The sequence below is a fragment of the Scyliorhinus torazame genome, chromosome 6 (genome assembly GCF_047496885.1).
Source record: "Scyliorhinus torazame isolate Kashiwa2021f chromosome 6, sScyTor2.1, whole genome shotgun sequence".
Lineage (NCBI taxonomy): Eukaryota > Metazoa > Chordata > Chondrichthyes > Carcharhiniformes > Scyliorhinidae > Scyliorhinus > Scyliorhinus torazame.
The window spans coordinates 260,566,132-260,582,673 of NC_092712.1; the positions used below are offsets into that span (position 1 = coordinate 260,566,132).

General features: G+C 47.7%; 1 long non-coding RNA gene across 1 annotated transcript in view; it reads right to left on the reverse strand.

Annotated features, from left to right (window-relative positions):
• Positions 1 to 15,715, reverse strand: part of LOC140425806 (uncharacterized) — a 104,510-nt gene extending 88,795 nt beyond the window's left edge. Inside the window, exon 1 of the long non-coding RNA XR_011948020.1 lies at positions 15,595 to 15,715. This is a non-coding gene — a long non-coding RNA (uncharacterized lncRNA). The remainder of the gene's footprint in view (positions 1 to 15,594) is intronic.
• Between the last annotated feature and the right edge of the window lie 827 nt (positions 15,716 to 16,542).

Genomic DNA, 16,542 nt, shown 5'->3' on the forward strand with positions numbered 1-16,542 from the left:
CTCTCCGGGGGCATCATAATCACATTGAGCAGCCTTCTTATATTGGCCACCAACTACCTGCCCTTGACAAAGCCGGTTTGATCTTCCATAATCACATCCGGCACACAATCTTCAATCCTGGAGGCCAAAATTTTGGCCAGCAACTTGGCATCCACATGAAGCAGTGAGATCGGCCCATATGACCCGCATGGCTCCGGGTTCTTGTCCCGCTTCAATATCAATGAAATAGTGGCCTGTGACATTGTCGGGGGCAGCACCCCTCTATCCCTTGCCTCATTGAAAACCTTGACCAGCAACGGCCCTAAAATCCCCGAGAACTTCTTATAGAATTCTACCGGATACCCGTCCGGCCCCGGGGCTTTACCCGACTGCATTGCCTTCAAGCCCGTAACTATTTCTTCGGCTCTAATCGGGGCGCCCAGCCCATTTACAAGCTCCCTACCCACCCTTGGGAAGGGCCAGTCCATCCAAAAAGTGTCTCATCCCCTCAGGCCCCGTGGGGGGTTCCGAACAATAGAACCTACTGTAAAAGTCCCTGAACGCCCTGTTTAACCCTGCCGATTCCCTTACCAAATTCCCATCCCCATCAACCACCCTCTCTATTTTCCTGGCCGCCTCCCTCTTCCGAAGCTGCTGTGCCAGCAATCTGCTGGCCTTCTCCCCATGTTCGTAAAACGCGCCCCTCGCCTTCCTAAGCTGCTCCACTGCCTTACCTGTGGACAGCACCCCGAACTCCGCCTGCAGCCTCCGACATTCCCTTAAGAGCTCCACCCCCGGGGTCACCGCATACCTCCTGTCTATCTGTAAGATCTCCTTAACCAGTCAGTCCGTTTCTGCCCTATCCGTCCTGTCTCTATGAGCCTGGATCAAAATCAGCTCCACTCTCACCACTGCCTTCAGCGCCTCCCAGACCACCGCTGCTGAGACTTCCCCCGTGTCATTAACCTGCAGGTAATTCTGCATAGACTTCCTCAGCCTCTCGCACACCGCCTCGTCCGCCAACAAGCCCACGTCCAACCTCCATTGCAGGCGCTGGCAGCTCTCCTCACTGACCTGCAGTTCCACCCAATGTGGGGCATGATCCAAAATAGCGATGGCCGAGTACCCCAAGTCCACCACTGCTCAAAATGAAAAAGTCAATCCGGGAATAAACCTTGTGAACATGCAAATAAAAAGAAAACTCCTTCCCCGTCGGCTGCCTAAACCTCCATGGGTCGACCCCCCCTATCTGTCCCATGAACCCTATCATTTCCTTTGCTATTGCTGGCACCCTCCCCGTTTTCGAACACGACCTGTCCAGGCCGGGGTCGATGACTGTATTAAAATCCCCTCCCATAACCAACCTGTGCGAGTCCAGATCAGGTATCTTCCCCAGCACCCTCTTTATAAATCCCATATTGTCCCAGTTTGGCGCGTACACATTAACCAAGACCTTCCCTCCCCTCCAGCTTCCTGCTAACCATGACATAACGGCCCCCCCATCCGAGACTATACTGCCCACCTGAAATTGCACCCACTTGCTGATCAAAATCGCCACCCCTCTAGTCTTGGTGTCCAGCCCCGAATGAAAGACCTGACTGACCCAACCCTTCCTTAGCCTGACTTGATCCGCCCCTTTCAGGTGTGTCTCCTGTAACATTACCACGTCCGCCTTCAGAGCCCAGATGCCTAAACACATGTGCCCTCTTGACCGGCCCATTCAACCCTCTGACATTCCAGGTGATCAGCCTAGTTGGGGGGCACCGTGCCCCCCCCCCCCACTCCACCGATCAGCCATCCCCTTTCCTGGGCCCGCATCCAACCCATGCGACACGCCTCCATCGGCCCACCTCCTGTCAGCCCCCACTCCCGACCTCCCCTCTGTCCCGAAACCTAAGTCCCTCCCTCGTCAGCCGAGTAACTCCCCCCTCTCCCCCCCCAGCAACACCATTTTGTAACCTATTCCCTGCCGTATATTAATCATATGCACAGACCCCCCGCCCTGTGCTTCCGTAGACTAGCTCACCCAGCTAGCCTGGTGGCCCTCGCCTCCGGCGCCAAGAAGTCTCCCACCTATTGTTTCCCCACTCCCCTCCGCCCCCCCCCCGCCCATCAAAACCACTTCCCTCATCAAATCAGCCCCAAACAATCGCCCAATTACCATAAGAGACAACTCAAAACAAAAATACCCAAAACCTATAGAAACCGAATAACTTTTACTTCACCCATCTTCAACCAAACTCAAATGCAAAAAAGAAACGACAATCAAAACGTATAAACATCACTCAAAAAAGTTACAACTTAAAACAAAAAGTTCTCAGTTCAGCACCAGCCCTTTTTGGCAAAGTCCATCGCGTCTTCGGGCGACTCAAAATAATACTGCTGGTCCTCGTGCGTAACCCAAAGACGCGCCGGGTATAGCAGCCCAAATTTCACCTTCTGCTTGAACAGGATTGCCTTAACTTGATTGAAGCCTGCCCTCCTTCTGGCCACCTCCACGCTCAGATCCTGATAAACACGCAAAATGCTATTGTATGCCCTGTCCACCTCCAACAGTCGGGGAAAAGCCCCCTCCCCCAGAAGTTTCTGAAACATACTTGCCACAAACACGCCAGCATTAGCCCCCTCAGCCCCCTCCGGGAGACCGACAATTCTCAGGTTCTGCCGGCGAGCTCTATTCTCCAGGTCTTCTACCTTCTCCAGCAGCCTTTTTTGCTGATCCTTCAGCATCCCTACCTCCAGTTCAACCACCGTTTGGTGCTCCTCCTGGTCCGCCAGCGCTTTCTCCAGCTTCTGAATCGTCCAATCCTGGGCACCCAGCCTGCGCTCCAGCCGATCGATCAATTCCTTTATCGGGTCAAGACAGTCCCGTTTCTGCATAGCAAAGCCCTCTTGGATGGCCTGCATCAACTCCTCCGTTGATGGCTGGGCCGTCGCAGCAGGGGCCCGAACATCAGCCATATTGTCTTCAGCCGCAACCTCCACCCAGCCCTTGCTTATCTTCTTATTTCTTCCTTTTCGATCCCTTGGGGTTCTTCGTTCCATACACCAATGTGTGGATCCAGTGCCAAATTATCTGCTCCTTCAAAGCCAGTGCTCAAAACCACAAAAGTCGGGGAAAAAGAGGCAAAGGTCCGGCCAGAGTGGGAGCCACCAAATGTGCGACTTACTCCCTCATAGCCGCCACCGGAAGTCACGGTTTTGCCATTTTTAAAAGCACAAGTGAACCACGCCGTCGGGAATTTGGCCCATCAGAGGAGAATAGTGGAGGTCCTGGCGATTACCAGATCCGGCCCGCTAATTATATGCAAATGGTGTTTACTGTACGTGCATTCCAGAACGCACCTGGAGGGAAATTGTCCCATTGGGCAAACGCAGCATGGGTTCACAAAGGGTAGGTCGTGTCTGACTAATTTGGTAGAATTTTTTGAGGACGTTACCAGTGCAGTAGATAACGGGGAGCCAATGGATGTGGTATATCTGGATTTCCAGAAAGCTTTTGACAAGGTGCCACACAAAAGGTTGCTGCATAAACTAAAGATGCATGGCATTGAGGGTAAAGTGGTAGCATGGGTAGAGGATTGGTTAACTAACAGAAAGCAGAGAGTGGGGATAAATGGGTGTTTCTCTGGTTGGCAACCTGTAACTAGTGGGGTCCCTCAAGGATGTGTCGGGCCCGCAGTTGTTCACAATTTACATTTTGGACGATTTGGAGTTGGGGACTAAGTGCAATGTGTCAAAGTTTGCAGACGACACTAAGATGAATGGTAAAGCAAAAAGTGCAGAGGATACCGGAAGTCTGCAGAAGGATTTGGATAGGTTAGGTGAATGGGCTAGGGTCTGGCAGATGGAATTCAATGTTGCCAAGTGTGAGGCTATCCATTTTGGGAGGAATAACAGCAGAATGGATTATTATTTAAACGGTAAGATGTTAAAACATGCTGCTGTGCAGAGGGACCTGGTGTGCTGGTGCACGAGTCGCAAAAAGTTGGTGTGCAGGTGCAACAGGTGATTAAGAAGGCTAATCGAGTTTTGTCTTTCATTGCTAGAGGGATGGAGTTCAAGACTAGTGAGGTTATGCTGCAATTGTATAGGGTGCTGGTGAGGCCGCATCTGGAGTATTGTGTTCAGTTTTGGTCTCCTTACCTGAGAAAGGACATATTGGCACTGGAGGGAGTGCAGAGGAGATTCACTAGGTTGATCCCAGAGTTGAGGGGATTAGATTATGATGAGAGGTTGAGTAGACTGGGACTGTACTCATTGGAGTTTAGAAGGATGCGGGGGGATCTTATTGAAACATATAAAATTATGAAGGGAATAGATAGGATAGATTCGGGCAGGTTGTTTCCACTGGTCGGGGAAAGCAGAACTAAGGGGCATAGCCTCAAAATAAGGGGAAGTAGATTTAGGACGGAGTGTAGGAGGAACTTCGTCACCCAAAGGGTTGTGAATCTATGGAATTCCTTGCCCAGTGAAGCAGTTGAGGCTCCTTCTTTAAACGTTTTTAAGAAAAAGATAGATACCTTTCTAAAGAATAAAGGGATTCGGGGATATGGTGTACGGGCCGGAGAGTGGAGCTGAGTCCACAAAGATCAGCCATGATCTCATTAAATGGCGGAGCAGGCTCGAGGGGCCAGGTGGCCTACTCCTGTTCCTAGTTCTTATGCATTGTCGCCCCTGTTGAGGCAACGGAGAATTGCGATTTGGCAAATCAGCGCCCGCCGCGATTTTGGGATTGAAACCGATTCTCCGCCCAATCGCGTTTCCCGATTTCAGCGTCGGCTGATGGAGAATCCCACCGCTTACTACCTTTGCAGATACTTTATCCAGAAGCGATGGGCCAAGCTGGGATTCCTACTACCCACCTTGAGGATGAAACTCCAGGCCTTGGTGTTAGGCATCCCATGCCTTGGGTAAAATCAGCAGCAGCAGCAGGAGGCCCTCAAGTGCAGGCTCCAATTGGCCCACAGATAAGGGATCTGCCTAATGCCTCACCCACTGTGGTTAAATTGCAGCAGGCGCGGTGAGGAACGTGTAGACAGAGGACAGCGTGTATGCCATTTTGTGCAATTTTACCCCCCTGTCATCCTGTCTCTGGGGGACTGTAAAAGGCTGGATCATTTCCTCCTGATAAGATGGTTGGCCAATGTCACCTCCTTTTGGCTGCAGCAATCAGATTCCTTTCACAGCAAATTTTTAAACCTTGTTTCACCAATAGCAGACAGGATATGTTACACTGACAGGACTTCACTATCCAGTAAAAGTTCCTCAGAATCATCCATTGCCCAACGGAGCTTCAAGTTCTTTGGCGATAAAGTGTCCTCACATCATGTGTTCATGAACCTGGAGCCTTAATCAATCGGGTTTTACGTCATCTCCTTCTTAATAGGCTCCGTACAATGACCTATGACCAATTTTACTGCTCTGTTGTAGCAACTCTTTTTCTAACCATTGAAACAGCTTTCAGGTCTTTGTTCACATGGGCAGGTTGTTAGTTATTTATTTTCAGAGCTCTTCATAATGGTTATCCAGTGGCAAATGATCTTATCACACTATTGAAACAGAGGTGTTTCATTGGTAAGGCCTACATGCTATGAACATTTACATTCCAGGAAGCAAAATTACATCACACAGATTAGGAGCAGTGTTGTGTTTTATGACTGTGAGCCTCTTGGTTAAACATTCCACGGTGCGGTGGTGTTTGCTTATCTGTGGAAAAGCAATCGTCAGCTTTTTGCAGGTTACTTTACTTCAAAAAGCTTTTGACCTTGAAAAGCATTATTAGGATCCAAGATCAGACCCCAGCAGCTGCTAGAATACTGGACAGAAACCCCAATATTTATTTTAATTTTGTAAGACTGAGGAAATGTACCTCGCTCCAGCATTGATTGCACGATGAGATAGGGATGTGGAATATTGAAACAAACTTTATTACGAACATAGTATTAAAATATCTTTAACACCACACCAAAAAATAACTTAATTACCCCTTAAACAATACTACTCAATACAGTGAACACAATACCCTTAACTGCCATCTTTATTCCCACTGAAACAAGGAAAAACCATCTCAGCTCACAATCCACTATTAAATACCGTTGGCACTCAGGATTACTTGTTTTACAAATGTGTTCTTTCAGAAAGAAAGATCTTTTCACACTGCTTTAAAGACAAGATCTGACTCCTGTCAGAACCATGCAGAAACTCTGGCTGTATGTCTTATGAAGCCGTTTCAGCTGGTTTCAGTTCCCTTTGTTCTCACATAGGTCTGCGCTACTTTAAAGACTGTTAATCGATTTTAACTGAACTGCAGTGAGAGAACACTGCTCACGTCTGGTCACAGCTTCATTCAGCTCACAACTGAACTGCTTTCTGCAAAAATGCCTTAGCTCCACCCAGCAACGACATCATCTTACCAAGCTGAAGTCTAATTAACTCCAGAGAGCCCCCTTAATCCTAACAAAATTGCATTAGCCCAAGTCTGCCACGCTGGTTTAATTGCACACCTGGCTCCCAAAATATACTTACGTTTCAAACCAGTATCTCTTTTAAAACATGACTACAGCAGTCAAACACACTCTAACCCAGGCTTTTAACCTTTACTGCATCAAATACCTATAATACAATATATCTGAAATTATTACACTCTTCACAACATGCTAGTTATAAAGTTTGGTTCAGGTTTTATATTCAGTCAAGTCACATCAAACCTTTTTCTACGCAGAGATGCTTCAGCATGCAGTGTTGTTGTCACCATTAAAGGTCTGAGGATCCATCTATCCATCTTCAGCCAATGAAGCACATGGAGAGGAGCCTCTATTACTTCCAGCCTGCTCCCTCCCCTGCCCTTTCAGGCCCAGCACACACTCACATGGTTTACTGGAGGAATTTGGAAATGCCATTATACACTTAACCAGTCAGGGACTGTTCCTGTGGACCCTGGTGGTGGCCTGGCTTTACCACCAATTCAGATCTCGATTGCCCAATTCCCACCCAAAGTGTGATATAGGGTGCAATTCAACTGCAACATTTCTAAGTGTTATTTTGGGCCTGTTTAGTGGGATGTTTCTCGGCGGCCATGTTGGAGAGATTGCAGCCCGTATTCAACGGCACTTAGTACTGAAAATGAGCCCACACGAGCTTTTCAACATTACTGACTCCCTCGCCGTCTGATCTCCCTGACTCGCGCCGCAGCTTCTCACCGCTGACAAGGGGGAGCTTGGATATATCCTGCAGCAAACTTTCCATGGTTCACTGGAAAATGGCATAGGCTGATGAAACGCCAAAGAGCAACTGAGTATACTGGTACAGACCCTTGTGAGCATTCATCATCACATACTTCCTTGAATCCTCATCCAGCTCCAACTGCTGGTACACGTGGGCTGAGTCCGAGTTTGGTAAATCTTTGTCCTCTTGCTAACATTGCGTCTAGGTCCTCAATCTTCTAACCACTTCCGCTCCATCTCAAAATATTCATGCAAAGCGTAGGGCACCGGCCAAGATCTAAAAGATTTGGGATTGAAGTTTGAATTAGCATAGGGCTTTGACACCCTGCAATTTTCCCAGTTCATTGTGAAAGACCACTTGGTATTTTCTTAAAGCCTCTTGGAATCTATTTCTGACCAATTTAATTTTCTCTGGCTCATCCAGTCTTGTCCCAATAGGCTGGGGCCCCGGCCCTTCACAATGGTGATAGGTAGTTGAGTTGATTGATACGGTACATCACGGGCGGGGATGTAGTCCCCAATATTTTTAAAGATTCTCCTGTATATGTAGTTAACCTCACAAAGGTGTCTTTCAACTTCATTTCCTAGGGGGCACCCTTTAAATATTAATCCCTCTGTTCTCCCATCACAGTGGCAAAATCTCCAATGTCTACTTCCATGAGGAGTGGAATGTCATTGACCAACAACTCAATTACGATGGGGGCTGACGTATACTGTTAGGCCACCCTGGGCAAGTGTGAGGTCAATTCCAGTCCCATATGCCCTGGACTTACAACACAAGTGAATTAACCAATAATTCTTATAAAAAGTCCCGAAATCTTTCGCCCTTGTCTGCCCAATAATTACAGCCACTTTTGTAAATTGAAACATAATTACTGTTCATTTATAACAAGGATGATGAAATATGCAGCAAATGCAACTGAATAACAAGTTCACTTACCACCCTCTTTAACTACCCCACCCTCTACCCACACACACAAGGCAAACAAACACAGAGAGGGGTGGAAAGGGGTGAAATAATAAGGGTGAAGGTCAAAAGATAAGAGTTTTTGCTTCAAATAGTGATTCAGTTTCCTCACAGTATGCTTGTGGATTCAAGTCTCTGGTTTACAGCCTGCAATGGTATTACACAATTAGTAATATTACACACAGCTTCTCCTGGAGAGGCCCCTTGCTTCACATCAAACTTTGCTTCCTTTTCTGGTTCACACCAGCCTTTTCTGAAGAGCGAGTTGGTTGTCACACTGGCCTTTTGGTGACAATTAGATGGATATTTTTGGTGAGAGTTATCAGATTCTGAACCTTTCCTGCACAGCCTGTAATGGTTCTCATATAAACCGATTAATCCAGCCTTTCTGCCAGGTCAGAAACTCAGGGAGGAATTCTCTGTTCCTGAGGCTATGTGCCGGCACCGACAGAGAATCCGCGGGTGACTCACGACAGGGAAATCAGCGCAAACCCCTCACTGATTCCGGAACCAGTGAAGGGCTAACACCAGCGCCACGTGGAACACCCACAGATCGTGCAGAAAATGACCGCGGTATCACCGGATCCCGGGCCACGCATGCGCAGGCCTGACGAGCTGCGCCGGAAAACACAGCGCCGGCCGTGCTGGAACACTAACCCGCCCACCCCGGCCTGGCAACCCCCCCGCCACTCCCCCAGTCCTAGGAGCAGCCCCGGATGAGTGTGGCGATGCTGGAAACTGTCCGCAGCCGACACGCCAGGTTCCCGACCATTGGGAGCACACGTTGCCCGCACCATCAGGAACTCAGCCCATCAGGCTGATGACGCGCCAACGGCCTTGCGACAGCGCTCGGCATGAGTCCCGATGACAACGAGTTGGAGGGGGCAGAGCATTGGCAACCGGCGTCAAACCGACGCCTGCCCTGAATCTAGCATCGGAACCCATTCTCCGCCCCATCGCCGATCCCGATTTCAGGGTAGGGCTACGGAGAATCCAAGTATTTTTGGAGAAAAATGGAATGGAAAGTGAGTGGGTCTCCCCCTTAATCTGCCAAAACGGAACGGAAAGTTCCTTAGGTCTCTGAACCATTTCAGTGGGATCAGATCCAATCACCACCTGTTACCAGATAGCGCAAAACCTTTTGGGCCAGTTCATTGGCCACCAGCCACATCAATCAAACTGATTCCCAGTCAATCTCTGTCATTGGTCAATCTCAAGTTTAAACCAGCACAGCCTTTTCTGGATTCTTCTGTTTGAATTAAAGGCACAGGCCACTTTCCTTAAAGACACATGTCCATTGAACATCCATGGATTAAAAATGTAACAGCAAAGGAAAAGAAAGGGAAAATAAGGGAATAAACAGGAACAAACAGGAAGGATCATTACAATATATACTTACATGATTTAATTGTAATACCACGGACCTGTCTTCGGAGTCATTCTGCAAGTCGCTCTTTATATTATATTACACACTTGAGTTGGACTTGTTTTCTTTTTGTTTACCGCCCCATCGGTTCTTCCTCTCTCTGTCATGAATGCAATGTAGCCCTTCTGGTTGCATTCGAAACACACACAGCTCTTAAATCTACACACTGCATGATGGTGCTCTCCCCCGCACCAGGAACACCCTTCCCATCTCCGGGTCGACTGACCCCATCGTCTGTCCTTCTCTTGTTCACTGCTCCTGCTTATGCAGTCCTCCACACTCACGCCAAGCTCAGTAGGAGCTTCTCCCCAAGACTATTCACCTCTCAATACTGCATGCACTGTCTTTCTCAGCACTCTCCATAGCTTGTGCAATCTCCATGGCTTTGGCCAATGTAACACCTGTTTCAGCCAGCTTTTTCTGTTTGGTAAAATTGTTCATACCACAGACTTGTCTGTCTCTGAGCATATCTTAGAGTATGGTTCCAAAATCGCACTGTTCAGTCAGCTGTCTCAATCTGGCCACAAATTCCGTGATAGATTCTCCCAGGATCCTGCTAGTTAAGTTAAATTTATACCATTGCGTGATTACAGATGGTTTGGGATGAAGGTGCTCCTTTACTAATGCACCAATTGCTCAAAATGGTTAGTATCAGGGGCCTCTTGAGAAATTAAGTTCCGGATCAAGTAGTATGTTCGGTCTCCAGATACTGACAAGAGAATTTTCTGCTTTTTTCCTTCCCCCTTATTCCATTGGCTCTAAAGAATAATTGAAGGCGCTCAATATATTGATCTCACGTTGGGATCAAAATGTCCAGGGTTCCCGGTCAAAGGCATGCTTAAGTCACATTTTGCTGCTGTGGCCTAGGTCCAATAGTAGTCTGGTCTTGAATTGCAGCTGTCCACGGAGGTCTTCCAATTTACTCTTGTCGCCAATGTTGTGTAGCATGGTAAGGCACAAATTCGGGTTGGTGGACTAGCAAAGGTTTATTCACAAAAGAGTCATGCCCATTACAGAGCAAGGAAACAAAGTTCTTAACTTCTTTCCGACAGCTGGAACATGTCCAGAGAAGTCTCCAACTCGCTCCCCATTGGACCAGTGTGTCACATGGTCTCTTCCTGGGAAACACACCTTAAAGGGGCTACGACACCACAGGGTTGACCTGAGAGATCATACGCGGGGATAATGTGCAAACTCCACACAGCAGTCACCCGAGGCCGGAATAACCCGGGTACGGCGCTGTGAGGCAGCAGTGCTAATCACCGTGCCACCGTGCTGCCCCATTGCCGCCCTTTAATGTACAAAGTGTCAGGGGCAACCTGTCAAACAGGAAGCGATGGTCTGCAAAGTGCTGCATCAATCATCCAATCGACTTTGTGTTTTTCCAGCACTACTTTCCTTACATTGATCTCCTCCCAGTAAACTTTCAGAAGTTCAAAGGTTACCTTCATGTCTCTCTCTCTCTCTCTCGCTCGCTCGCTCAGTCATTAAGTTTATATGTCCCACCTGCTTGAAAATGGTCTCAAGTTCTTTAGGGTGCAGGGTCCCTGAAATATTTACTTCAGCAGATCTCGCAGAGGACTCACGATTTGGTTATAAAATGTTGTCACCTCTTTGATGTTACCTCTTGTACCCTTGCCCTTGTCCAGTTTTAAAAGCACTGCTCAGATAGGTTTGAATCAATTGTTTTTACGATCCATGTTGGAATCAACAAACAATAAAGAAAAAAGTGATTGCCAAATGAACATAAGGAAAAATCAATAAACAAGATTTCACCCTATTTCTGGAGGTCAAGGTCCAAGTCGGTGTGAATTTTTCATTGCACGGCGGATACAACAAAGTTAGATCTTGCTTTCATTCCAAGGTTGCTGCTTGTAATCCACGGTGAGTGTTCCATTCCAATTATGTCAACTGTGAAGTCCAATATGCTTAAAGAACAAGCGAGGAGATCAATCTCTGACTGTCTAAAACTCTAAAGGCACAAAATGTTGAACGACTATTATTCCCCTGAGCAACCTCCGAAAATGGCTCACTCCCACCCAAACAGGTTTTTCAACCCAATAGCATTAACAGCTCAGACAAGTGCCAAGTCCACATAAAAAAACAGCTATCTTACATAAACTGCCAATTTCACTGACAGATTCTTCTGATGAATGGAAGAGGAAAGCCTCCATCACTGCCTCTGAGTACTATTAGGATCCCGTCTGAACTGGAGGAAGGTAGAAAGACCTCAAATTACCATAAGGACATGTCTCTGTATAAAAAAGGTTGCTCCTCAGGTTCCCATTAATTCTTTCCTCCCTTAACTTAAACTATGCCCTCTAGTTCTCGATTCCCCAACCATGGGGAAAAGATTGAGTTCATTCACCCTATCCACGCCTCTCATGATCTTATTCACCTCTATAAAATCACCCCCCTCAGTCTCCTATGCTCAAAAAAAAGGTCTTAGCCTCTCCAATCTCTCCCTATAACCCAGTCCCTTGAGTCCTGACAACATCCTTGTAAATCTCTTCTGCGCTTTCTCCAGTTTAATAACATCTTTCCTATAGCAAGGCGACCAAAACTAACACAATACTCCAGGTGCAGCCTCACCAACGTCCTGTACAATTGCAACATAACTTTCCAACTTCTATACTCAATGCCCTGATTGGTGAAGGCCAGCATGCTAAAAGCCTTCTTTACTGCCCTATCTACCTGTGACTCCACCTTTGGAGAACCGTGCACCTGAACTCCAAGGTCCCTCTGTTTCACGATACTCCCTAAGGTCCTACCATTCAACGTGAATGTCCTACCTTGATTTGACCTTCCAAAATGCAACAACTCACACTTATCTGTATTGATCTCCATTTGCCATTTCTCGGCCCACTTCCCCACCTGATCAAGTTCCTGCTGGAATTTTTGATAACCTTCCTCAGTGTCTACAATACTACCTATTTTAGTGTCATCTGCAAACTTACTGATCATGCCTTGTACATTCTCATCCAACTCGTTCATATAGATATCAGACAGCAATGGGCCCAGCACTGGCCCCTAAGGCAGACAGCCACTAGTCACAGGCCTCCTGTGGACAGGGAAACAGAGTGAATGTTGCAAGACAATGATCCTTTTACAGAATAAAGCTCAGCTTCACAACCAGTGGCAAAGAGTTGCCATGTCTGGGACAGAGAGCTTGTACTTGTCATCTGTGAGAGGTAGGCACCCCGAGAGAGATGTGAGGATGCCAATATCGCTTGGGCAGCAGGGGTTGGCAGAGAAAGTCCTGGTTAACCAACAAGCATCAATTGAGGGAGTGGAAAGGAGGAATTTCAGCAGATGTACCCTCCCCTCCTGGTCAGGAGGAGACCAGAGGAGCTGCAAGAGGAAGAAGGCACCAATTAAGATATCATGCGTACTGGCCATGAGTCAGCCACCTGCTAATGACAGGGCACCAGTGCCAATCCATCAGTTTGCCTCAGCCGCCATGGTCTAGTCCACAGCATCCTCGCAGATCCATGGCAGCCCTCTACCTGCAGCTGGCAACCATGGTATTGATTTTGTATGCATTACGGTCATTCCGGCGTCAGGAGCTGGGTGGCATCTTTCAGTCAGCAGCTCATCATGCCAACAGACAGATCACAGATGCCTTATTTCAGAGCGAAGGAGGCTACAAACATTTTGACACAGTTTGGCCAGCACAGGCATAGACGGCATTGGGCTTTGTGGTCACCAGTGGATTCCCCCAGGTCGTCAACATTATCAGTTGTACCCATGTAGCCATCAAGGCACCAACAGACCAGTCAGATCAATACATGAACAGAAGGGCTTCTACTCAATGAAGGTTCAGCTGTTCTGAGACCACAGGAAGTGCATCTTGCAGGTCTGAGCTCGGTTCCCAGACAGTTATCATGATGCCTTCATCCTGCGAGAGTCCCATATCCATACCGCCTCCGGCTAACATCTAGACTCCATGGCTGGCTGCTGGTCAATAAGGCTCATCCTCTGAGGAGGGGTTTCTGGCTCATACAGGTTGCAGTTATAAGACCTAAAAGCGGCATTGACCTGGAGAGAGGTGGAAAAAAGATTGCCGTCCGTCCTTATTACGTATCTTAGGGATCTCACGTGAGGCAGCTTGCCACTTGAGTTGATGAGCCAGAAGATAACTGGCCTTCTCTCCATGCTCGTAAGAAATACCCCTGGAATGTTGTAATTGACGCACAGCCTGACCAGTGGACACCAATTCGAATTGGATTTGTAACTTTGTCCTGTGTGTAAGTAGCTCCGGGGTTTGGGAAGCGAGTATTGGTGGTCCACTTCTAGGATGGGGTCCACCAGCCTCTACTGCACCAACTTCTCCGTTTTCAGCATATACGTCTTTTAAGAAAATGTGGATGGAGAAATTGAGTCTGGATTGTATAATTTTAATGAAATCCTCTATGGAGGTAGACAAGCACTCACAACATTTGTTGTCTGGACAACAGAGTGGTATCTAGTCTCCAGGGTGGGCGTTGGGCAGGGCCAGACTCTAACAGTAGATCAACAGAATGTGGGGCGTGATCAGACAGAACAATCGCTTAGTACCCAGCTGCAACTACAAGGGAGAACTCTATTGAAAATTTAAAAAGTCAATGTGGGAGTATGCATGGTGGACATGCGAAAAAAGAAAAATCTTTATCGTTCGGGTGTAAAACGTGCCTGGAATCCAAACCCTACCACCATCTGCACCATAAAAGAGGACAAAGCCCTGACCACCCTGGATGGGACCAGAGATGTTGGTTTGGAACAATCTAATCTTGGGTCCAAAACACAGTTCAGATCACCACCTGGAATCATCTGGTGCGAAGCAAGGCTGGGGAGAGAGTTCAAAAGAGAATTGATAAAGTTTGTGTCATCCCAGTTAGGGGCATAAACATTAACCATGACTACCAAGCGTTCAGCAGGGAGCCACACACAATAACATGACCATTAGGATCAGATATAATCTCAGAAGAGAATTGTATTCTTATGAATTAAAATTGGCGTGGCCTTGCCATTAAAGCTGTAGTGGAAAACCTGCTCAACCTAATTCTTATGTAGCCTGGTCTGGTCCTTGACATGCAAGTGGGTTTCCTGCAAGAAAAGATCGGAGTTTAGGTCCTTAAGATTGGCGAATGCCCTCGACCATTTTACTGGGCTATCCAGATCCCGAACATTCCAGGTAATCGAACAAATTGGAGGTCTCCCACCTTCCCTCAATCCAGAGTCAGCCATTCCCAAAGAGAAATAACAAACAAGGGACACTGGAAAGGTAAGGAAAAGAGGTCCACCCATGATAGCCACAGAGCCAAACAGATAATTAGACAAACAAGAACCTACAAACACCATCAGCAAACTAACCCAAAACCCCTCCTCCCCCCCCCCCCCCTCTCCACTTCAAAACATCCTATGGTAACAGTAAAATACGATACCCTATCCTCAAAACCCACAGTTAACAAACACAACCAACTATACGCTCCAATCTCATTCTCACAAACTAATTGTGAAGAGCTGCAACAAACCCAGAGACTCCCTCCATAAGAGAGGCCCCTGCCTGGAAGCCCCACCCCACCATACAAGAAAGACCCCTGCCTGGAAGCCCCCCTCCCTCATAAGAGAGACCCCTGCCTGGAAGCACCCCCTCCTCCCCATAAGAGAGACCCCTGCCTGGACGTCCCCCCCCCCCCCCCATAAGAGAGACCCTTGCCTGGAAGCTCTCTCAAACCCAACGGCAGCAGGGTACCGGAACATCAAAACGGGATCGGCACCCGGCACCAATCCCGATGCTGTATTCTCTGCCGTATTGGGAACTCGGCTGCTGGTGGCGGGTGACGGAGAATCCAGCCCTCTCACTAAACTGTCTGATTATCCCGCTGGAGCTGGGTCCTCTTATCTACTCTAAATTCTATGGTTCTAAATCCTACTGCTCTCCAATTGAAATGCTTTAGCCGGTTAATTTTGGTGTGTGTTGAACAATTAAAGAGTGACTTTGTTCACCTACTCACAGTTAAGTCAGAAATCTACCCGAAAGACTCTCCTCTCTGACTTTCTCTTCAATTATGAACACATCCCCATTGCACAGTATTCCTGTGCTCTGATGATCTTGGGAAAGTTGATAGATTTGCTGAACACACTTAAACTCTGTCCTCATTGCTTTCTCAGTCACAGGTGCACGACTTGTACCAGTTTGCTGTATTTTGTCCACCCTTGCTGATTGTTCTCATGGTTTTCATTATGAGGGCAGGTTACATAGCCTTTCCCCAATTGTGATGCAGGCCTGGGTTATGTGCCCATTTAAGTCCTGCCAGCTGTTTTGTGGCAGCTGACGGTGGCTCGTTGGGAGCTAAGACTCAGATCTGAGGTACAGAGCATAAGGAGAAGGAAATGTTCACAACACTTGGCAGCCATACTGGATCGAGCAGCTGTTTGTCCCTAATAAAGAACCCAACATATCACAGACTTTCAATACACGTGGCAAAAAATGCAGAAAGGAAGAATGTAGGACAACAATTTCTAGCTGAATTTCCCATAATTATGACGTTCATTTGACTCAAATCAATTTTAAGTACACCAGACATAAAAGATTTGAACTTTTATTCCGGGGTTAGAATGGAGAGGCAACATTTCTAACCCACAAGGGCAGCACGGTAGCCTTGTGGATAGCACAATTGCTTCACAGCTCCAGGGTCCCAGGTTCGATTCCGGCTTGGGTCACTGTCTGTGCGGAGTCTGCACATCCTCCCCGTGTGTGCGTGGGTTTCCTCCAGGTGCTCCGGTTTCCTCCCACAGTCCAAAGATGTGCAGGTTAGGTGGATTGGCCATGATAAATTGCCCTTAGTGTCCAAAATTGCCCTTAGTGTTGGGTGGGGTTATGGGGATAGGGTGGCGGTGTTGACCTTGGGTAGGGTGCTCTTTCCAAGAGCCGGTGCAGACTCGATGGGCCGAATGGCCTC